The sequence below is a fragment of the Bubalus bubalis genome, chromosome 8 (genome assembly GCF_019923935.1).
Source record: "Bubalus bubalis isolate 160015118507 breed Murrah chromosome 8, NDDB_SH_1, whole genome shotgun sequence".
NCBI lineage: Eukaryota > Metazoa > Chordata > Mammalia > Artiodactyla > Bovidae > Bubalus > Bubalus bubalis.
In genome coordinates, this window is record NC_059164.1 from 72012330 (window position 1) to 72036953 (window position 24624).

At 39.2% G+C, this 24624-nt stretch overlaps 1 long non-coding RNA gene and 1 other non-coding gene across 3 annotated transcripts; one reads left to right on the plus strand and one right to left on the minus strand.

Annotated features, from left to right (window-relative positions):
• Window positions 1-1476: 1476 nt before the first annotated feature.
• On the minus strand, window positions 1477-1548 carry TRNAS-GGA. The gene has a single exon. It is a non-coding gene; the product is annotated as a tRNA-Ser (tRNA).
• A 1058-nt stretch (window positions 1549-2606) lies between these two features.
• Window positions 2607-18270, plus strand: LOC112586516. Of its 2 annotated transcripts, none has more exons than XR_003111004.2 (3): window positions 2607-4181; window positions 16590-16719; window positions 17457-18270. It is a non-coding gene; the product is annotated as an uncharacterized LOC112586516 (long non-coding RNA). The 2 variants fall into 2 exon arrangements; XR_006552879.1 differs by having other exon boundaries at window positions 2613-3598.
• Window positions 18271-24624: the final 6354 nt, after the last annotated feature.

Here is a 24624-nt window from a genome sequence, read left to right on the forward strand (position 1 = left end):
ATGTCTCTGCATTTTAATATACTGTCTAGGTTTGTCATAGCTTTTCTTCCAAGGAGCAAGCGTCTTTTAATTTCATGACTGCAGTCACCATCTGCAGTGATTTTGGAGCCCAAGAAAATAAAGTCTGTCACTGTTTCCTTTACTTCCCCATCTATTGGCCATGAAGTGATGGTACTGGATGCCATGATCTTAGTTTTTTGAATGTTGGGTTTTAAGCTAGCTTTTTTACTCTCCTCTTTCACCTTCATCAAGAGGCTCTTTAGTTCCTCTTTGCTTTCTGCCCTTAGAATGGTGTCATCTGCATATCTGAGGTTATTGATATTTCTCCCAGCAATCTTGATTTCAGTTTGTGCTTCATCCCAGGTAGGATGGTGATAAAATATTTTAGTTTCAAATAATAAGCAAAAGAACACAACATAAAGGTAGCAGAAGAGTAACTGGCAAATGATTATAATAATTTCTTTAATCATGGCAATGGAAGTCAGAAAGTAAAATGGATTCTCACATTGTTAACCTTTTTCCCATGAATAAGTAAAAGGTAATTGTGTTAATTTTAAAGTTCTTCTCAGTCTTTAGGGCAAATGAGCAATAAAAGATAGCTGAAAACTAAAGCAGTTATTTGAATTACTCTCAAAAAATCTTACTAGTTACATATTTGCTACGTAATTTAAGCAAAGGCAGATATTTTAACTGAAATAGATAAAAATTCCTTTGCTTTGCTAATATGATTAATATTTATTTGTATCTGAATAGGTGTACTGATTTCTAAGGTTGTATTTTCTAATTTGGAGGAGCTCCCTTGTTTTTAGGGACAGTTGTAAATTAAATTCAGTGTCTTTTTTTTATCCCTAAAACACATCTGCAGGCCATCCAGGTAACAAACATCATCAACAATGCATTGCTGAGAGATGAAATTGGATTTTATAAGCTGCCTTGAAAACTATGACATGTTGAGTTACTTGCTTTAGTGGAAGCTCAGCTCACACACTATTGAGTCGAATGGATCTTTATCTTTTCTGTTGGGTGAGAAACTCCTTTTCACTGAAACTATCCTTGGTATCCTCAGAATCACAAAGTTCAAGAGTTCTGTGTGTGGGAGGTGAAGAGCTCTTTGGTGTTAGGGGCTACAGGAAGTTCATCCGTGTACTTCTCTGTTCTTTAGACCCATGTAGAGGGATTATGTTCCTACTCCTGGGGTTCTACTCAAACTGACACTTCCAGCCAAAAGCTTAGATATGGACAAAGATATAAATGCGGAAGTTTCGTAAAATATATATAAAAAAATATGTTGGTATACATTGGTTCCATAGCTCCAGGCACTATAGGAACACAAAGTGAAGTGAAGTGAAATGAAGTCGCTCAGTTGTGTCCGACTCTTTGTGACCCCATGGACTGTAGCCCACCAGGCTCCTCTGTCCATGGGATTCTCCAGGCAAGAGTACTGGAGTGGGTTGCCAGTTCCTTCTCCAGGGGATCTTCCCAACCCAGGGATCGAACCTGGGTCTCCCACATTCCAGGCAGACGCTTTAACCTCTGAGCCACCAGGGAAGCCCATAGGAACACAGATAATACATAATTAATCAAAGGATGGCATTTTTTGAGGGAAAAAAACCCAAAACAACTTTGTCTCTGAATTGAATAGTCCAGTCCTATAATCCTTAATTAAGAAGCCCTCTTGTCATCCCTTCGACATGGACATCTTTGATTTTTCTGCAAATTGGAAAATCCCAGTTGTGTTCTCATTGGATGTCTCAGTGAATTTATGATACCCCGATTTTCTGGCAGAGAGCAAGAGAATGCATGCACTTTGGTTTTCCTCTTTTGAATCATTCCCTTTGGAAGTCTTGCTTAGAAGTTACTCACTATTAATTTCAGCTGTGGCCCCATGGGAGCCTACAGTATCCATTAGGATGCTTGCCCTTCATTCACAATGATGTGAACTCTTTCCCCCCTTTTGTGATTATATTTGCCTTTAAATATGCAAGTGTCAGCTCCTACGTTTTCATAACTTCTGAACGGATATCAGAGAGAATACATGCCCAGCACATCTGTGACCCCAGTTTATTGCTCATCCTCTGTTCTGTACTCATACTTTACAGATGAAAAAGAAAATAATGCTATGACTTGATAGCTCACTGCATTTAGGAATCTCAGATATATGGATGAGGTAAGGTCCTAAGGAAAAGTTGCATAAACTGGAGTTATAACAAAAAACACACTGCTGAGACTGTCTTTGAAAATGAGTAGTTTAGAATAAAGGGGCTGATTTTGCCATGGCAGCAAAATTGCAATAGGTCAGCTCCTGCAGCTTTGATTGCTTAGAACTTCAGAATTCCGATGTTATGAAAATGCAGGAGCTATCACGTGTGCATTTAAAAGACATACTTTAAAGGAAAAAAATCAGATCACTATTGAATCTCTCCTTGTACAAAATGTAGTATTCTCTTATTTATTTATATTCCAAATCAGGCTTCCTATAACATGGGCACACAAGAAATTGAAAGGTATGGAAATTGCATAGTTTAATATTAGCACTTTTTAAGTTGCCAAGAATAGTAACAGTTTTTATTAAATAGGACAGCTAAATATTACATTATATAATGCCATAACTCACATAATAAACCAATTTCAACTCAAGAAATTAGTTTTGCATAAGGCTGGCTATTAGTATCAGCTGCCAGGGGACTGACATGTTCATTATTTTTATTCTCCCTTTTTGAGGTTTTACTGTAGTGGGATTTCTGTACATGAATTCTTGAGAGATAGATAATATAGTGAGAGGCTGAACATTTCTTTGAAAGATTTGAGGACTGCAAAATTCCACTCTGACTTCAATGGAATGCTCAGAGAGGTTAGCAACATTTGGGAGAGCAGACATGATCACTTCCTCACCTAGACTAACTACTGAAAAACCAGGAGCTTTCCCTGCTAAAAGATACTTTGAGAGATAAGTAAAAAACAAACAAGTAGACTGTTTATCTTTAATATTCCCTGGAGAATGGCTGCTTTTTAAGAAATATTGTGTGCCCAGGAGAAGGGAATTACTCTATAGTAATCTGAGACTTGACTGAGTTCTACCTATTTTGCTGTTTCATTTAAAATAAGCCTTTGATTTGCCATTTTCTTTTAAAAATAATGTTGTTGATGTTACCATGGTAACCATGCTTTAGCAAACAAGCATGAGTGCTGCCCAAAGAGTACTCAAATATCACAGAGTAAAAAAGTAAAAGCATAGTGAGACTACCCGTATTCCCCACTGTGGAACCTTGAAACAGCTAGCTGGTAGTGAAAAAACAGAAAAGATGGACAAATGAGGGTGTAACCTTGAGTGGAGACAGGTGAAAGGAAAAGGATTGAAAAAAATGGTGCCTACAAATGGTTCTTTTCTTTGAAATAACCATGGCATTCTAAAAGTTAAACTGGAAAGTAACCAGAAAAACCTGTGCTCAGTGAGGTGGGCACAGGCAATTTAGAAAGCAATTCCAGTAGACCACCTAAAGAACTGGCTAGGTAGGGACTAGGGGAGGCTGAGGAGGAGAATCGCCCAGACTATGGTGTGGATAACTTCGTTTGGACAGACATCTTTCGTAACTCAATTGTAAGCCCGTTTTCTAAAGGTATAGCGTGTGTGTGTGTGTATATGTACATAGCTGTATGTAGGGAATGATTCTCTAGTTGAATCTAAAATAAGCTTCAAAATCTGGTTGTGTTTGTCAGAGGATTAGTGGCACCTTTCCTCTCCAGCATACATTTGTATGTTAATTCAGAGGTGATTTAATCTTTTAAAAATTTGTAAGCCTTTTTTTTTTTTTTTTTGGTAATGCAAGAAACTCTTGAGAGAAGGCTACAGGGTAATAGAGCAGGACAGTGCACAGCCCTTAGCAGTCAGCCAGTTGCTGGAACCGTTACTGTGCAACCCATTACCAGCAACGGTTACCAGACCACTAACATCCAGAGGGCTAGAGTGGCGATTAGAGGTCCGTTGTGCCATTGGTCGGCACCACAGTGGGTCCCTCCCCCAAGCAAACAACTGTCATTGAGTGACTATTAGTAGTTGTGCTCAGCCATTGGTTGGCTCTGCTGTGGGCTCCTCCCCCAAGTGAGCAACTGTCACTGAGCAACAGTTAGCGGCCGATTCAGCAAATGGTCGTCAGAATGGTGGTTGTCAGGTGGAGAATGAGGTAAAAAGTGGATCCTGGCCTTCTCCCTGGTGCCCTCCATCTCACCCGGCCTCGGCCAGCGGGTGACTTAGGGGGTCTAGGAAACAGGCTGGGAGCTCTGTCCTTCCAGAGCCCTTGACAAGGTTGCTCACTGAGCCTGTCCAGACCTTGAGGCAGCGGTGAGCCTTTTCCCCCACTCCTGCCTCTGCGACATGCTGGCAGTTACTCTCTGCCTGGGTCACAGTCTGCAGAACCTGGCCCCTGCTGTCCAGGTAGCCTGAGAAGCTTGAGGACCAGCTGGGTCCTGGGTGCCTGGCTTCCTCAGCCATGGCAGCTGGACAGAGTCTGGGGACATGGCCCTGAGGGAACCGTCAGCTGAGATCTGCCTCCTCTTAGCCAGGATCTGGACCTCGGAGAGGGAAAGTTGTGCCTGGTGACCCCACCCTTTCTTGTCACAACAGAGAATAGCATCTACTTGGTAGAGGTTTACAGGAACATAGTTACCTGCCCATGACCTGACCTCAAAGGCAAAGGATCTGACAGCAAAAAGTGTGCAACAAATAATCACACCCCTCCCTCATCTTTCCTAGAAAAGGGCTTTGCTGAAAGCTTTTGGGGAGTTTGGAGTTTACAAGGCAGAGCCATCCTTGGTTGGGCCCTGCAGTAAACCTTTCTCTGTTTCAGACTCCAATGTTTTCATTTTGTTTGGCCTCAGCTGTGCTTTGGGCACACAGATTTGGGTTTTGGTAGCAATATTGCTTTTCGCTTTGGTTTTTAATCACCTTTGTCCTGATGGCAGTTGCTCTTCAGCATTTTCTCTTTAGAATCCATCACTTGTTGGCAAAGTGATGGCATTGTAATTCTGGATCGATTATGACACTTCCTTACTTAAAATGTTATAATGAATTCTGGTTGCCTTTAGGATCAAACCCTACTTTGTCCTTCATGATAAGTAGCTGTCTAATTCTGACCTTGTTCATTGGTTGATTTCCTCTCGTCATCACTTGCCCTGTGCCATTAACAATCTTCTAGTTTGAGTCCAGCTGGTTTCATGCCTCACTTTCTCTGTGTGCCTAGAACCATGCCTTTTCCCCTCCCTCTCCAACCTAGTCTTCCCAGTCCAGCTAGCAGGAGGGGAGCCATTAAGAAAGGAAACTAGTTGGTTGGCTTCATAACTCTATTTGTCCTTTATTGAAATGGCAACTGGTCACAAAATCTTTGTTGACTCGTTTTCCAGATCAGTGTATACAAAAGGGCATTATGCTCTTTCTCAATTTCATTAGGAATTTCGGTTCCCTTTATTACAGCACATTGAGATTTATTGGGAAGATTTTATTATTTTAGTAATGACAATATTATCTACATGAAGTAGTGTAAAATACTAATATTCCTGAGAACAATCCACGTTTGGTTTTGCAATATTTAAAAAATCTGGTCAAAATAGGAAATTCTGATCAAGTTTAACTAATTAGCAACAGTGGCAGCAACACTAATCTCCATCTTGTGGTTCTAGCAGAGTCATCCAAAGTGAGCTAGTTGGAGACAATATAACTGAGAAGGACCAGATTCTCTCAGAGTTATTTGGGGGATATATCATAAGAGTATACTATGGACAATATCCAAGTTCTATTCTTTATGCATTTAGAGAAAACTAGATGGAATCACTGACCAATCCTTGATGGCAGATCAGTGCTGTTGTTTTCGAAAAGTTTAAATTAGATCCATTTTGACTCACTTCATGTTGATGTATGGCAGAAATCAACACAACATTATAAAGCAATTATCCTCTGATTTAAAATTAGAAGAATATACATATATTTGGGATCCCAGCCTGGCACTCTGTGATGACCTAGAGTGGTGGGAGGGAATACATATATATATATATATATATATATAACTGATTTGGGTTGTTGTACAGCAGAAACCAACAGAACATTGTAAAGCAATTACACTCTAATTAAAAAAAGAATATAAATAAATTTGAATAAGCCAACTGTAAATATAAAAAAATCAAAATCTTAATTAGAGACTTAGTCTGGAGAAATGAGGTATTAAAAACAAGAACCTGTTGAAGTAGTTTCTGACCTTGGGTAAGTCTGCTTATCTTTCAAAATTTTCTCCAGCTGACAGCAGTGCTTCTCAAACTTAGAAGTACATCTGAATCACCTGGAGGACTTAAGTGGGTCTCATCCTCAGTTTCTGAATTAGTAGCTTTGGGGTGGGGCCTGAGAACATGCATTTCTAACAGGATCTCAGGTGATGCTGATGATCTAGGTCTGGGGCTAGACTTTGAGAATCTTTGGACTATAGAATATAAAAGTGCCTGCCTTCTACAATACTTTATAAATGAGAGTATAATTATAAACATGCCATTTTCTCTTTGAGTTATAGTTACTTCTGTAAGATGTAGGCAAGAAATGGTTGCAACACACAATTTGAAAGGGGAACAAACATCTTCTGTTGGTCTCAACAAAATTATTTAATACATTTTCCCTCAAAGTAAAAAACACTCATAAGAGTAAAAGCAAGATAGGATTGTATCAGAAGTTCCCAACAAGACTTGAGTCTTGACTGCATATGTGAGGTAGTTTAAAAAACAAATGCACATGTACTCATATCACTTTTTAATCCAATATCCTACTACTTCTTAATTGACTGATAAATGAGCAACAATAGACTAAAGCAGTATCAAAATTATGGTTGACATTGCTGTGTGAGTTTCAAAATAGCTGACCATTACATTTAATAATTTGTAATAGAAAAGAAAGACACTTTTTCCTTGTTGGGGAAAATAAAAATATCATGGGAACTAAAATATCCACAAATTCTTTTTATCCCTCTCAGTTATCCTCCTGCAATAACACCAATGAGAATCAAACCTGTTTTCTTTTGCAATTCACTTTTTAATAATCAGACAAGTGATAATAGAAAGAAATATTAGTATTTTTTTTTCAAAAGTAATAGGTTCTGTTCAGAGATGAGTACACTTTCAACACAATGTTGTGCTCTTTCTGTTGCTTCTGTTTACAATTCTGTAAAATTATTTTTAATTTCCATATTATGATGGTTTTTTATCATGTTATTACACAAAGATTAAAGTATGTGATGGCAAGAACATCTACCAGTATATTTTCAACCTTAAGGATAGGATGGATACTAATCTTTTCAAGATAAGTCTCAGTTATCCAAAAAAATGCAATTAATCAGAGAAACTCATCCTTGAGATTTTGGTGTCACTTCATAGATAAAAATGAAATTAGTGGTCCCCTAGCACTTTTGAGTTATTTTCCAAATATGATAGTAGATTATGTTGAGATACCCAAAGCAGCTGTGTCCGCAGAGTAATTTGACATAGATCAAATACATAAACGTAGTTTTATTAGCTTAGTATTCTAACCAACAGATAATTATATATATTCTAAATTCTGAAAAGATGTATCATTCTTATAGGAAGTGAGTTGAAAAGCAAAATAGTTACTTTTATTGTTTTCTTTTGTAATATTTAGAATTTATATATAATATGGTCATATATAAATCAAACCAGTGGTCTCAAATAATAAAAGCAATAAAGTGAAGATACTCAGTAATATTGAAGTCATTATCATAGTGAATGTTCTTAGATTTATAAAATTAACTGTCATCACTAGAGTCAGGGAGTGAGATAGAGCACTGAAATTTTTGGAAATTATTTTAGTGAGAACAGTTCCTTCATTTTATTGCAAACATACAACTTAGAGGAGCATGATGAGAACATTTACTTCAGTTCAAACATATGAGCTCTTAGCCTAAAATTTCAGACTTCCTGACTTATCCACAATATGTATTTAAGTGAATTGCTGTTGAGAACTCAACCTTTTGGAACTTCTCACCTCTTTTTCAATTTTGTTTTTAGACTCTTTTGTTGTTTACTTCTCATCATAATTATTTAATTTATAAATAATTTATACCCCTTCTTCTCCCAAGAAAGGATTTAAGGAGGCCACATTTAACTCAGAAACTACCACAAATATAGTGTCCTCTCTCTCCTCTCTTGGTGGCTGGAAGGTCAGTTTCCTTGCCTGGGAATACAGTCCACCATAGCCTCCTCTGTCAGAAGCCCTCTTCCTCCCACTCTGCCTGGCTCACTTTGGAGCAGTGCTGGGCTGACTTTCCTTGTCTTAGTCATTAGAGACGTGGGCCAGGTTCAGATTCTGTTTCTTCCACATATTAGCTTTGTGGCCTGGGGCAAGGTACGTAATCTCTGAACCCATATTCTGTCTTTAAAACAGGGATAATAATTGCAGTTATCTTATAGCGATGTTCACAGGATTAAAATGGCAACCCACTCCAGTACTCTTGCCTGGAGAATCCCATGGAGGGAGGAGCCTGGTAGGCTACAGTCCATGGGGTCCCAAAGAGTTGGACACGACTGAGTGGGACATGACTGACTTTGATACATAGAAACTTAGAAATAATTCCTGGCAGGTAGCAAGCACTAGCCATTGTTATTCTCAACTAGCCATAGTTGAGAACCTTTCTGATCTCAGCTAAGATGCTGTTTCTTCAAAGATTCTTCCCTGAGACAACACCTTACGCCAGTGATATATGGCTATGAGAGCCTAGACTTTGCCTTATGATTCTTATCATCATTGCTATTGGTACTGAAGGCAATTAATCTGTTTCTCCTGTGAAGCCGTAAACTCCAGAAAGGCTGTAATATGTCTGCCTCAACACTCTATTTCTGACATTTGGGACAGAGCCCAGCACAAGTATGTCACTCGGTTACTGTTGAATGAGTGAATCCAGGGAGCCTGTCTGTAAACATGCTAATTGAGATGAGATTACAAGTAATTATCTTGCTAGTTTTGCAAATTTTTATTTTCTAATTTTTACAATTAATGTGTGTTTTCTTTATGTAATAAAGTAAAATTCTGTTAGACCTCGTTTATTGTGCTATTGTGAAGTCACTTCAGTGAGGCAGCCTAAGGAGCCGTAGGATGGAATTCATGTCACCAAACTTGGGTTTAGCTGCCCATTGCTCAAAAGACAGTACAGACAGACGTTGGCTAGAAAAAGGAAGGTTGCTTTATTCAGGAGGCCAGCAACCTGGGGAGAAGGCAGACTCGTGTCCCAAAACTCTGAAGATTTTGCTTGCTTGTGAAAGTTCTTAAAAGGAAAATGGTGAAGTATCTCAGTTAATCACTGAGGAAGGAGATCAGACTTATCATCTCCCACCATGTGCAGGCTTGTTGGCTCCTTGTGATCCTTCCTTACAGGCTAACTTACTCACACCATCTTCTCATGATCTTCCTAAAGGGGGAGCTGGGGAAAAGAGCCAGTCATCTATTAATTACTTATTCTTCATTTCTACTTCTTTAAGAAATGAATCAACAGATTAGGCCAGGAATTATGTAATCAAAAGATATGAAAAGTATGATTGGGCCAGAGGTTAGTTGAGTAGAGGGGCATCTGGTATAAAGGTTAGTTAAAATAGAGTCGGACACCACTGAGCGACTTCCCTTTCACTTTTCACTTTCATGCATTGGAGAAGGAAATGGCAACCACTCCAGTGTTCTTGTCTGGAGAATTCCAGGGACAGGGGAGCCTGGTGGGCTGCCTTCTATGGGGTCGCACAGAGTCAGACATGACTGAAGCGACTTAGCAGCAGCAGCAGCAGCAGCAGCAGCAGCAGCTCTGTGAAAGTGACAAGATAAAGGATCTCCTGCAGAAAGCTGATTCCAGAGGAGAGCGGATACCTGCAAAGAGCTGGTTACGGTCACTTTTTTTTGGTGGTGGGGGACGTTGGAGTGGATTAGTGGTTCTTAATTGGGGATGATTTTGTCTGCTAGAAGACGTATGGAAATGTTTCGAGACACTTTTTGGTTGTCTTGACTTGAGAAGTTGCTATCTGTGACTAGTGTGAAGAGGCTGAGGTTCTTCAAAACATCCTATGACCCACAGGACAGCTTCCTCTGCTAATGAAAACAATCCAGTTTCAAATGTTAATAGTGCCAAGTTTAAGAAACCTGACCAGATGGAGACATCTGCAAAAAGTGAGTTCATATAACTTTTAAGTTTGGTGAGCTGTTAAGTAATGAGTTCAGTTCAGTTGCTCAGTTGTGTCAGACTCTTTGCGACCCCATGAATCGCAGCACGCCAGGCCTCCCTGTCCATCACCAACTCCCAGAGTTCACTCAGACTCAAGTCCATCGAGTCAGTGATGCCATCCAGCCATCTCATCCTCTGTCGTCCCCTTCTCCTCTTGCCCCCAATCCCTCCCAGCATCAGAGTCTTTTCCGATGAGTCAACTCTTCACATGAGGTGGCCAAAGTACTGGAGCTTCAGCTTTAGCATCATTCCTTCCAAAGAAATCCCAGGGCTGATCTCCTTCAGAATGGACTGGTTGGATCTCCTTGCAGTCCAAGGGACTCTCAAGAGTCTTCTCCAACACCACAGTTCAAAAGCATCAATTCTTCAGTGCTCATCCTTCTTCACAGTCCAACTCTCACATCCATACATGACCACAGGAAAAACCATAGCCTTGACTAGACGGACCTTTGTTGGCAAAGTAATGTCTCTGCTTTTGAATATGCTATCTAGGTTGGTCATAACTTTCCTTCCAAGGAGTGTCTTTTAATTTCATGGTTGAAATCACCACCTGCAGTGATTTTGGAGCCCCCCAAAATAAAGTCTGACACTGTTTCCACTGTTTCCGCATCTATTTCCCATGAAGTGATGGGACCGGATGCCATGATCTTTGTTTTCTGAATGTTGAGCTTTAAGCCAACTTTTTCACTGTCAACTTTCACTTTCATCAAGGGGCTTTTTAGTTCCTCTTCACTTTCTGCCATAAGGGTGGTGTCATCTGCATATCTGAGGTTATTGCTATTTCTCCTGGCAATCTTGATTCCAGCTTGTGTTTCTTCCAGTCCAGTGTTTCTCATGATGTACTCTGCATATAAGTTAAATAGAACATCAGAATTTTGAAAGTTAATAAAAATCGATGATGACTTTAAAAAATAAATACTGGTTTGTATTTGCTTTCTGGTATGATTTTGCACAGTTTATTGTGATCCACACAGTCAAAGGCTTTGGCATAGTCAATAAAGCAGAAATAGATGTTGCTCTGGAACTCTCTTGCTTTATTGATGATCCAGTGGATATTGGCAATTTGATCTCTGGTTCCTCTGCCTTTTCTGAATCCAGCTTGAACATCTGGAAGTTCACGGTTCATATATTGCTGAAGCCTGGTTTGGAGAATTTTGAGCATTACTTTACTAGCAAGTGAGATGAGTTCAATTGTATGGTAGTTTGAGCATTCTTTGGCATTGCCTTTCTTTGGATTGGAATGAAAACTGACCTTTTCCAGTCCTGTGGCCGCTGCTGAGTTTTCCAAATTTGCTGGCATATTGAGTGCAACACTTTCACAGCATCATCTTTTAGGATTTGAAATAGCTCCACTGGAATTCCATCACCTTTACTAGCTTTGTTCGTAGTGATGCTTTCTAAGGCCCACTTTACTTCACATTTCAGGATGTCTGGCTCTAGGTGAGTGATCACACCATCATGATTATCTGGGTCATGAAGACCATTTTTGTACAGTTCTTCTGTGTATTCTTGCCACCTCTTCTTAATATCATCTGCTTCTGTTATGTCCATACCATTTCTGTCCTTTAGTGAGCCCATCTTTGGGCTCAATAAAATGAAATGTTTCCCTTGGTATCTCTAATTTTCTTGAAGAGATCTCTAGTCTTTCCTACTGTATTGTTTACCTCTATTTCTTTGCACTGAATGCTGAGGAAGGCCTTCTTATCTCTCCTTGCTATCCTTTGGAACTCCGCATTCAAATGGGTATATCTTTCCTTTTCTCCCCTGCTTTTCAGTTCTCTTCTTTTCACAGCTATTTGTAAGGCCTCCTCAGACAGCCACTTTGCTTTTTTCCATTTCTTTTTCTTGGGGATGGTTTTGATCCCTGTCTCCTGTACAATGTCACAAACCTCTGTCCATAGTTCATCAGGCACTCTGTCTATCAGATCTAGTCCCTTAAATCTATTTCTCACTTCCACTATATAATCATAAGGGATTTGATTTAGGTCATACCTGAATGGTCTAGTGGTTTTCCCCACTTTCTTCAATTTCAGTCTGAATTTGGCAATAAGGAGTTCATAATCTGAGCCACAGTCAAGCTCCTGGTCTTGTTTTTGCTGACTGTGTAGAGCTTCTCCATCTTTGGCTGCAAAGAATATAATCAATCTGATTTCGGTCTTGGCCATCTGGTGATGTCTATGTATCAAGTCTTCTCTTGTGTTGTTGAAAGAGGGTGTTTGCTATGACCAGTGCATTCTCTTGGCAAAAGTCTGTTAGCCTTTACCCTGCTTCATTCTGTACTCCAAGGCCAAATTTGCCTGTTACTCCAGGTATTTCTTGACTTCCTACTTTTGCATTCAAGTCCCCTATAATGAAAAGGACATCTTTTTTGGGTGTTCTAAAAGGTCTTGTAGGTCTTCATAGAACTGTTCTATTTCACCTTTTTCAGCATTACTGGTTGGGGCATAGACTTGGATTACTGTGATATTGAATGGTTTGCCTTGGAAATGAACAGAGATCATTGTCATTTTTGAGATTGCATCCAAGTACTGCATTTTGGACTCTTTTGTTGACTATGGTGGCTACTCCATTTCTTCTAAGGGATTCCTGCCCACAGTAGTAGATATAATGGTCATCTGAGTTAAATTTACCCATTCCAGTCCATTTTAGTTTGCTGATTCATAGAATGTTGACGTTTACTCTTGCCAACTCCTGTTTGACCACTTCCTCTTTAACCATCTCCTGTTTGACCAGTTGGGAATACCAGACCACCTAACCTGCCTCTTGAGAAACCTGTATGCAGGTCAGGAAGCAACAGTTAGAACTGGACATAGGACAACAGATTGGTTCCAAATAGGAAAAGGAGTACGTCAAGGCTGTATATTGTCACCCTGCTTATTTAACTTATATGCAGAGTACATCATGAGAAACGGTGGGCTGGAAGAAGCACAAGTTGGAATAAAGAATGCTGAGAGAAATATCAGTAACCTCAGATAAGCAGATGACACCACCCTTATGGCAGAAAGTGAAGAAGAACTGAAGAGCCTCTTGATGAAAGTGAAAGAGAAGAGTGAAAAGTTTGGCTTAAAGCTCAACATCCAGAAAACTAAGATCATGCCATCCAGTCCCATCACTTCATGGCAAATAGATGGGAAAACAGTGGAAACAGTGGCTAACTTTATTTTTTGGGGGCTCCAAAATCACTGCAGATGGTGACTGCTGGCCTGAAATTAAAAGATACTCTTTGGAAGGGAAGTTATGACCAACCTAGACAGCATATTAAAACACAGAGACATTACTTTGTCAACAAAGGTCTGTCTTGTCAAGGCTATGGTTTTTCCAGTAGTCATGTACAGATGTGAGAGTTGGGCTATAAAGAAAGCTGAGTGCTGAAGAATTGATGTTTTGAACTGTGGTGTTGGAGAAGTCTCTTGAGAGTCCCTTGGACTGCAAGTAGATCCAACCAGCCCATCCTAAAGGAGATCAGTCCTGGGTGTTCATAAAAGGACTGATGTTGAAGCTGAAAACTCCAGTACTTTGGCTACCTGATGCAGAATTGCTGACTCATTTGAAAAGACCCTGATGCGGGGAAAGATTGAGGGCAGGAGGAGAAGGGGATGACGGAGGATGAGATGGTTGGATGGCATCACTGACTCAATGGACATGAATCTGGGTAAACTCCGGGAGTTGGTGATGGACAGGGAGGCCTGGTGTGCTGTGATTCATGGGATCACAAAGAGTCGGACATAACTCAGTGACTGAACTGACTGACTGTGGTATGATTTATTTGTAATTATGTAGAAGTTAGTATTTAGTGTATTCACCAACATTTACTGTGTCAGTAGAGAACTTTGTAGTGTGTTATATAGGTTTTCCCTTTACACCTAGTTGAAGTGATTTGAAAAGTGTCAACTAACTGCTTGTTTACACACTTCTAAATGGCCAATTTGACAGAATTCTTTTTAAGAGAGCAGTTTATTGAGTCAATTTACCTAAATCTGTTGGGCAGAGCATACAAATAACCATATTGCTTACAGATTTTTTTTTAATAGCTCTGGACCAATAAAACAGAAAGAAGGTAGGCCTCTTTAATGTTTTTAGAGCTTGGTCTGTTTGATTTTTTGTTTAACATTTGGGAGAATATGAGCCAGGACAGGGTAGTTTTTGGCATAGTAACAACATCTCAGTGGTTTAAATCCAACCAATGTTTATTTCTTCTTTAGAGTCCACTGTGCATCTGTATGACTCTCTCAGATAATTGTCTCTGTGTGACAACTCAGGCTTCCAGAGTGAAGAAGATTCCACTGTCTTGGAACATATGGCTTTATTAGTCATGTGGAAAGAGAGAACATAGGAAATTGTGTGTTTAATCTTTACTACTTTCACCTGGAATGGACATTGGTGAATTCCAATCATTTTATTGACCTAGCAAATTACACTGGTATATTTAGGCACTTGGGGAATTTTTAATCCTCCCATATTGCATCAGAGAAGCAGGAATATTCCTGAATGTGAGAAGTAGCTATCCTAATTAGCTTTTCATATTTGTTTAACTTTATATGTGGTTATTTAGAAGGTGTTGATTATTAGAAAGGTGATTAGGAAGGTATTTGCTAAGTGCACAGACACCATATCTCACACCAAATTATCCTACTTCCATTATGCTTACTTAGGGTCAGTATTTATATTTTATTTATATCTCACTATATTTATAATTCACTTAATGTATTTTTAATTTGCCTCTAAATGTTTGGGCTTCTAAGAATCTGTATCGGATGCTATAGTCCCTGGTTTCTCAAATGGGCTGACACATTTGACAGGATTTTGGATGCTAAAGGATAAAAATGGTAACCTTTGTATCTTCAGTTCAGTTCAGTCGCTCAGTCATGTCCAACTCTTGCGACGCCATGAATTGCAGCACGCCAGGCCTCCTTGTCCACTACCAACTCCTGGAGTTCATGCAAACTCATGTCCATCAAGTCGGTGATGCCATCCAGCCATCTCATCCTCTGTCGTCCCCTTGTCCTTCTGCCCCCAATCCCTCCCAGCATCAGAGTCTTTTCCAATGAGTCAACTCTTCGCATGAGGTGGACAAAGTACTGGAGTTTCAGCTTTAGCATCATTCCTTCCAAAGAAATCCCAGGGCTGATCTCCTTCAGAATGGACTGGTTGGATCTCCTTGCAGTCCAAGGGACTCTCAAGAGTCTTCTCCAACACCACAGTTCAAAAGCATCAATTCTTCAGCACTCAGCTTTCTTGACAGTCCAACTCTCACATCCATACATGACTACTGGAAAAACCATAGCCTTGACTAGATGGACCTTTGTTGGCAAAGTATTATCTCTGCTTTTTAATATGCTCTCTAGGTTGGTCATAACTTTCCTTCCAAGGAGCAAGAGTCTTTTAATTTCATGGCTGAAATCACCATCTGCAGTGATTTTGGAGTCCCCCAAAATAAAGTCTGACATTGCTTCCACCGTTTCTCCATCTATTTCCCATGAACTGATGGGACCAGACGCCATGCTCTTAGTTTTCTGAATGTTGAGCTTTAATCCAACTTTTTCACTCTCCTCTTTCACTTTCATCAAGAGGCTTTTTAGTTCCTCTTCACTTTCTGCCATAAGGATGGTGTCATCTGCATATCTGAGGTTATTTATATTTCTCCTGGCAATGTTGATTCCAGCTTGTGTTTCTTCCAGCCCAGCATTTCTCATGATGTACTCGGTACAGAAGTTAAATAAGCAGGGTGACAATATACAGCCTTGACGTACTCCTTTTCCTATTTGGAACCAGTGTGTTGTTCCATGTCCAGTTCTAACTGTTGCTCCCTGACCTGCATATAGGTTTCTCAAGAGGCAGGTCAGGTGGTCTGATATTTCCATCTCTTTCAGAATTTTCCACGGTTTATTGTATAATGGTAAATAATCACAACATTATTTTTGTGGTGAAACAAAAACAAACATATGTCTGAATACCAAAAAATGTTGAATTTTTAAGATAAAATATAAGACCTCAATGAAGTTTTATGCTCAAGCAGGTTGCTTTTAGCTGTGTCGCAGAGGAACATATGTACTTTCCTCTGCAACCAAGTTGACTTCACTAGATAAGGGCTAAGAAACACTAGTTTGTGTACCTACCTTGTTAACCTTGATTTGGATATTTCCTTAGTTGTCTTCATTTTAGTGCAAATGATCATATCATGTTTTTGAAAATGGAGCTCCTTTAGGAACCCATTGTTAAATTTGTCGTGAAAACAAGGTTTTCTTTTGCAAAGAGGAATTTAGAATTTCTGTTCTATGTCTTATGAGTAGTTGGATAGGAGAAATTGGATAATAAAATTGAGAATTGTGTTTGTTATTCTAGACCACCTTATGGAACTGTGAGAAGATACTGAACTGTACCCACGCTTGCCCATTTTACCATGTGATTCTGTTTATGGTCCATATTACCTATAACTATTTGAGTCTGCATTGATTCATTCATCAAACAACTTGTGAGTATCTACTGTGTGTGGATGACATTGTGCCAGGTGCTGAGGATTAGGACCAGATGAAGAAGTCAGTTCCTATCTTCAGAGACATTGTGTCTAGGACATGATGGCTGCAGGGATTGTGGAAATTTCTCATTCACTTCGCATATATTTATTGAGCACTGTTATCTGCAGACACTCAGCCATACTACAGTGAATAAGAAGCAGTAGAGAGTACTGTATAAAAGCCAGACAATCTGGAATGAGATTACACTTTGGGGCTTCATGGAAACTCTTAAACCACCTTATGCCCCAGTTTCCTCAGATGTAAACAGGAGTAATGCAAAATTTATTGAGTTATAGAATTATTAGGAAGATCCTATGAGTTAGTATGTATAAATCACCATATAACCTTTAGCTCTTACTATTGTTTCTCACATTTTTCCCCTTCATGCTTTAGTCCCTCTTCAAATCTATATTCTTTCTCATTACTCCCTTTCTCTTAGACCAAGCAGTCCCAGTAATGAATCATGAATTTGAATATTGCTATTTCTCAGTACCCTGTTAAAAATATTGCCTGTTAAAACACAGTGAAAAAATTTAACTCTGGAATAAATTGCTTTTTCAATAACCCTTTCTTTTGCTTGTTTCTTTGAAATCATGAAAAAAGCCATTGCAAATAACATTCTTCAAAAGACTTAACCAGGTAAGATGTTTGATCCAAGGGCAAGACAGGCCCAATCAGATGTTGTGTTTTGCAGGAGCCTCTTCCACTTTGCCAGATGCTGAAGTCTGAAATGTTTGCTGTCCTCCTCCATTACCAGGGCCATTTGCTTGTTCCCTGAGCATATGTGGACATTCACAGGGGGCACACAATTGTCAAAAACCTGCGGGGCTATGTTGGCAGCAGAGAAGCTAATACCAGCTACTTAATAATTTTATACCGCTTTATGACATGCTTCACCAGTGTGATTTAACTTTGCAAAGGAATAGGTGTACAGAGAACTCAGTAGAGACCAATTCTTTGGCAGTATTTGTATTTTATAGTAACCATACATATAAATTTCCCATTTTTGTAGTAATATGGCTTTAATCTTAATGAATGCCATTTTGGTGGTTTTCTTCAGAGATTAGAATTAACATTCACAAGTGAACAGAAAATGTTAAAGTATTATTAGTCTCCTGAGAATTTTGCTTCTGGCAATGCAGTTTTAGAGATTTCATCTTGGTTTAGGTGTAGCAAAATACCACCATTTCTGCTTGTTAGAAGGAAACTCTCCAAGGTTTATGTCTATTTCAGTCTAGGGTTTGATTTTTCAAAGCAGAAAAAAATGATTTTCCTGGACCCTGAATATAACCTGAAGTCAAAAATCAATTGAAAAGCCAGCAAAAATTGGTCATGAGTGCTGTTAGAAACCTTTATTGGTAACAGTTTTCTGGACATTACTAACACATTTCTTAATTAACTGCTGAGGTTGTTAATATGGTTTGTGTAATTTTAGAAATTATTTGTTTATCTGTTGTTTATATCTTGCTTCACTTAAAAAAGTGTAAGTTGACAAACCCTATTTTGTGCTAATGACAACTTGGCTCTGAGTCATTAAAAGAAAAGTGGGTTTGAGAGTAGTGTTTAATTTCTTGCCTTTACTGCCTGTCTTTTCTCTGAAATATACAGCCCTTCTTTCTCAATGACATGATTAGATAAACATGTGTGTATTATACCAGATTTTGGTTATATAGTAGTCAATACAGGGGTGTGAAACTTAACTTTCCTTAGTGTAACTTCATTTATACACACATACACACACATCTGTTTTTAATGTGTAAAATTTATTTTAAGAAATCTAGGTTTTCATTTTGCATACTTTAATGCAAAGTATAACATTCCAAATCCTAAAGGTGGTGTTGTAGGAAAGGGAGACCCCTTCCAGAATCCAAGAGTGGGCTCTTAAATAACACTCGGAAAATAATTGTCCAAGGAGACACAAGTGTTGACCCATGTGTCTTTATTGGGAAGGGACACCTGGGCAGAGAACTGCTCTGCCACGTGGCTCACAGTCTTGGGTTTTAAAGTAAACGGGTTAATTTCTGGGTTGTCTCTGGCCAAACATTCTGACTCAGGATCCTTCCTTGTGACGTGTGCATTGCTCAACAAAGATGGATTCCAGTGAGAAGGATCCTGGGAGGTTAGTAGGATATATGGGTTGGCGTTTCCTCTCTCCTTTTGACTTTTCCCAAATTCTTCAGTTGGTGCTAGCTTTTCATTCTTTACCAGGACCTATTGTTTTTAAGATAACTCATGCATTGAAGAACAAGATGGTGGAGGAGTAGGTGTACATGGAGTATATCTCTCTCCATGGATACATCAGGAATACACCTTCAGACACAGAAGTGCATTCAGAACACCAGCTGAGAGCAGACAGGAGTACCTGACCAGTTGGAAAAGAATATATAGAATCATGCAAAACTCTGTAGGACAAAGGAACTAGGGGAAAAAACAAGAGTGTTAGTAGGACTGGACCTGCCCTTAGCGGGTAGGGGAGCTTAAACATGGGTACAAGCCCCACATCGGGGCAGTTGTCTGAGTCAGAGGAGAAACATTTAAGGCTGAGAGTGAAACAGCTGATCTGTGGCAGCCTAAATAGAATGAGAATCAGACAGTCCTTGCCATAGCCATACATACCCCAGACAGGAACACTGGTTCCCTGGAAAACACAGTAGCTAGGAGCTGCAGTTTAGCTACTCCAGCTAAACTGGAGTTTGTGGGATTGTGGAGCAATCCCAGAGTGAGGGCTGCTGTTGATTGCAGAGAGGCAGATTGAGGGGATGTGAGGGAGGAGATATTTATGGGAAATGCCAGGCAGCCATGGAAGCAAGGCGATACTGCTGAGTCACATGTAGGGGATGGAGCCATCACCATAGCCTTTCTCTCCCCACATGCCAGCATCAGGAACTGAACAATAGGCTGGCCCATCAAATACCTGATGCACTGAACTACAGAGTAGGACCCCAGCCAGGGGGCCCCCTCTCTGCCTGACATGCAAAACAACAGAGGCAACCCTAGGCAAGGGAGCCCTCTAAGTGTCTGAACGGGTGAAACTATGGAGAAAGATTGGCCATAGAGGCTTTCTGATCGCCAGCTACAGGAGGCTTGAAAAAAGACTCTGATAGGGTTATAACTCCTGCAGCGGAAGCAGTCCATGTCCCTGCACACTTGGTGCCACCAGGGTCCCCGCAAGCCAAGCAGCTACGCCACCTTCACACTCAACTCTCACTGGGGCAGAGCTGCCACAGGCAAAAATATCTTGCGTCTATGCACACAGGGTCGCTTCGGTCATGTCCAACTCTTTGCAACCCTGTAGACTGTGGCCTGCCAGGCTTCTCTGTCAGAAAGGGTGTTCTCCAGGCAAGAATACTGAAGCATATTGGCCAAAACTGTTTACCATACCCTTCTAGAGCACCATATTTCCTGCTGCCCTTGCTGCCAACCCTCCTGAGTACCTGATGCTGCCAGAACCCCTGTGACCCAAGCAGCTGCACCACCTCCACATCTGATCCTCACAGGGGCAAACCCAAGTCCTCCAGGGCATCCTCAGGAGCAAACCCCCATGGAAGACCCACGTGTAGAGGTGGAAATAAAACCACAATAGAAACCCAGAGGCAGTGTGGCTATGGAAGAAGACCCAAAACTTTCCCACCAGCTGTACAAGCTGCAGATTAAATCCACACAATCAACTAGGCAAACTCTGTGTCTCTGGAATATATAAAAGGCCATTGAGAGCTCCCACAAAAGCAAACGCACTAGTTCTGATAGCTGTGGACATTGGAGGCAAGAACACACAGGAGTAGGACCAGGTTAGGATCTGAGCTGCCCCCACAGCAGGTCCAGAGATCAGCACAGTGTTGGAGGGCATCCTAGGGAGGTGAGGTGGACTGTGACTCCCAGAGAGGGAAAGGACTCTGACAGCAGTGACTTAAGAAAAACATTTCTTATTCTTATTATTTTTTGATTTGTTCTGTAGATTGTTTTAGATTTCCATCCCCCTGCCCCGCTCCATTTCTCCCTCTGTTGTAGTTGTCAATTTTTTTGGCACTAAGAAATCCAATTAAGCTTTTGAGCTTTTTTTTTTCTCAGTCACATTTTTTATTGTCATAAACCTCTGCCTCTATATTAGGCTTTTGCAGTTCTGTGGAGTTCTCTCTCTCTCTCTTTTTTCTTTTCTCTTTTTTAAATTTTAATTTTTAAAACCAATTATTTTTCTACATTTATTCCTTTGTTTGCTTTTCCTACTGTTCTTTTACCCTTGCAGTTAATCTTTAACATATATAAATCTTCTTCATCTACCTCTATTTAACTTTGCATATCTAGTCCTTTTTTTCTTTTCTTTCTCTCCTTTCCTCTCAACGTATTTGTTAGTTTTATTTTCATTGCTTTATTCCCCAATTGGCACCTTGTTTTAGTATTGTTTTCTAGTTTGTTCCTTATTTAGTTTTGTTCTGATAGATATTATTTTTGGTTTCCTTTGTTCACCAGGTCAATCTATTGTATTTTTTGTTGGACTGTTTTGATTTTGCTTATGGGTGTGTATGTGTATATTCAGTCAAATTTTCTATTTTTGTAAACTTCTGCCTCTACATTGGGCTTTTACAGTACTGTGGGGTTTTCCTTTTTCCCCATTTTTCTTTCTTCTTTCATTTTTTTTTCTCTTTTTTATAATTTTAATTTATTAACCTACTATATTTTTTCTATATTTATTCCTTTGCCTTTCCTACTGTTTTTTTCCCTTTCAATTAATTTTTAATGTATATAAATCTTCCATATCTACCTCTATTTAACTTTGCATATCTATTCTTTCTTTCTTTCCTTTCCTCTCAACATATTTGTTAGATTTGTTTTCATTGCTTTATTCCCCACTTGGCAACTTGCATTAGTTTTGTTTTTCAGTTTGTGCTTTATTTAGTTTTGCTCTCAACTGGTAAATATAATTTTTGATTTCCTTTGTTCACTGGGTCAATCTACTGTACTTTATTTTTGTTGGATTGTTTGCACTTTGCTCATGGACAGAGGGGCCTGGAAGGCTGAAGTCCATGGGGTCGCTGAGGGTCGGACATGACTGAGCGACTTCACTTTCACTTTTCACTTTCATGCATTGGAGAAGGAAGTGGCAACCCACTCCAGTGTTCTTGCCTGGAGAATCCCAGGGACGGGGGAGCCTGGTGGGCTGCCATCTATGGGGTTGCACAGAGTCGGACATGACTGAAGTGACTTAGCAGCAGCAGCAGCATGGGTATATATGAATATGTGTATATTCCATTATTTTAATTATTGTATGTCTGATTTTGTAACTGCCATTTGTCTGGGGTTCATCTTTGGTTTTTCATTTTTGGTTATTTGTTTTAATCTCGTAGTGCCATAACAAACCACTTGTGGAATCTTCATTCCTGTCCAGAAATCAAGCCCTGAGCCTTTGGAGTGGGAACACTGACTCCAAGACCCTAGACTACCAGAGAACTAACCCTAGGGAGTGTCAAATAGTAAGAAATCACACCAAAGGAAACCACTTGAATACAAGACCCAGGATCACCCAATTACCAGTAGCACCCTGTACAGGACACCTCATCTAAACAACAAACAAGACAAAAATAAAAACCCAACCAACAGCAGACAGGATTACCACCTCACTCAGCTTTGCCCATCAGAGGAAAAACAAACAAACGAAAACTCAGCACAAATCTCACCCTATAAGAAGCTCACACAAATCACTGGACCAACCTCAGGAAGACAGAAACCAAAAGGAAGAAAGAATTCAACCATTTTTGAGGAAAGAATTCAACATTCCATGAAGCCTGGGAAAAGGAGACCTCAAAACACGATAAGTTAAAAAAAAATAATGAAAAGGTAGAGAAATACTGCACAAGTGAGGGAACAAAGTAGAAACACAGAAGTCCAAATAAATGAAGAGGAAATAGGCAAACTCCCTGAAAAATAATTCAGAATAATAATAGTAAAGATGATCAAACACCTTGAAAACAAAATGGAGAAAATGCAAGAATCAATTAACAAAGACCTAGAAGAATTAAAGAATAAACATACAGAGACAAACAGCACAATTACTGAAATTAAAAATACTCTAGAAGGAATCAATAGCAGAATATATTAAGCAGAAGAATGAATCAGTGAGCTGGAAGATAAAATGGTGAAAATAACTTCTGAAGAGCAGAATAAAGTAAAATAATGACAAGAACTGAGGACAGTCTCAGAGACCTCTGGGACCATATCAAACACACCAACATTTGAATTATAGGGGTCCCAGAAGAAGAAGAGAAAAAGAAAGAGTATGAGAAAATGTTTGAAGAGATTATAGTTGAAAATTTCCCCAACATGGAAAAGGAAATAGTCAAATCCAAGAGGCACAAAAAATCCAATACAGGATAAACCCAAGGAGAAACACACCAAGACACATACTAATCAAACTAACAAAGACTGAACACAAAGAATATTAAAAGCAGCAAGAGAGAAGCAACAAGTAACATACAAAGGAAACCCCATATGCTTAACAACTGATCTTTCAGCAGAAAGTCTGCAGGCCAGAAGGGAATGGCAGGATATAAAGTACTGAAAGGGAAAAATCTACAACCAAGATAACTGTACCTGGCAAGGATCTCATTCAAAATTGATGGAGAAATAAAAAGCTTTTCAGACAAGCAAAAGTTAAGAGAATTCAGTACCACCAAACCAGCTTTACAACAGATGTTAAAGGGACTTATATAGTCAAGAAATACAAAAGAAGGAAAAAGATCTACAAAATCAACCCCAAGCAGTTAAGAAAATGACAATAGGAACATATATATCAATAATTACTTTAAATATAAATGAATTAAATGCTCCAACCAAAAGACACAGACTGGATGAATGGATAAAAAACAAGACCCACATATATACAAGAAACCCACTTCAGACCTCAAGACACATATAGACTGAAAGTGAGAGGATGGAACAATATATTCCATGAAAATGGGAAGAAAAAGAAAGCTGGAGTAGCAATCCTCATATCAGACAAAATAGATCTTAAAATAAAGAAAATTACAAGAGATAAGGAAAGACACTACATAATGATCAAGGGATCAATCCAAAAGGAAGACATAGAAATTGTAAATATCTGTGCACCAAGTATAGGAGCACCTCAATACGTAAGACAAACACTAACAGAGATAAAAGGAAAAATTAACAGTAACACGATGATAGTAGGGGACTTTAACACTTCACTGACATCAATAGACAGATCATCAAAACAGAAAATTAATAAGGAAACACAAGTCTTAAATGATACATTAGATGAGATGGATCTTATTGATATCTTCAGAACATTCCATCCAAATGCAGAAGAATATATCTTCTTCTCAAGTTCACATGGAACATTCTCCAGGATAGACAACATCTTGAGTCACAAATCAAACCTCAGTAAATTTAAGAAAATTGAAATCATATCAAGCATCTTCTCTGACCACAACACTGTGAGACTAGATATCAATTACAAGAAAAAATTGTAAGAAATGCAAACACATGGAGATTAAACAACACATTTCTAAATAACCAACAAGTTACTGAAGAAATGAAAAGGTAAATAAAAAAATTTCTAGAAACAAATGACAATGAAAATATGACAATTCAAAACCTATTGGATGCAGCAAAAGCAGTTCTAAGACGGAAGTTTAGAGCAATACAATCCTATCTCAAGAAACAAGAAAAACATTGAATAGAGAAACAAACTTTACACCTAAAACAACTGAAAAAAGAAGAGCCAAAAAAAAAAAACCACCCCAAAATTAGTAGAAGGAAAGAAATCATAAAGATCTGACCAGAAATAAATGAAAAAGAAATTAAAGAAACAATAGTAAAGAGTAATAAAACTAAAAGCTGGTTTTTTG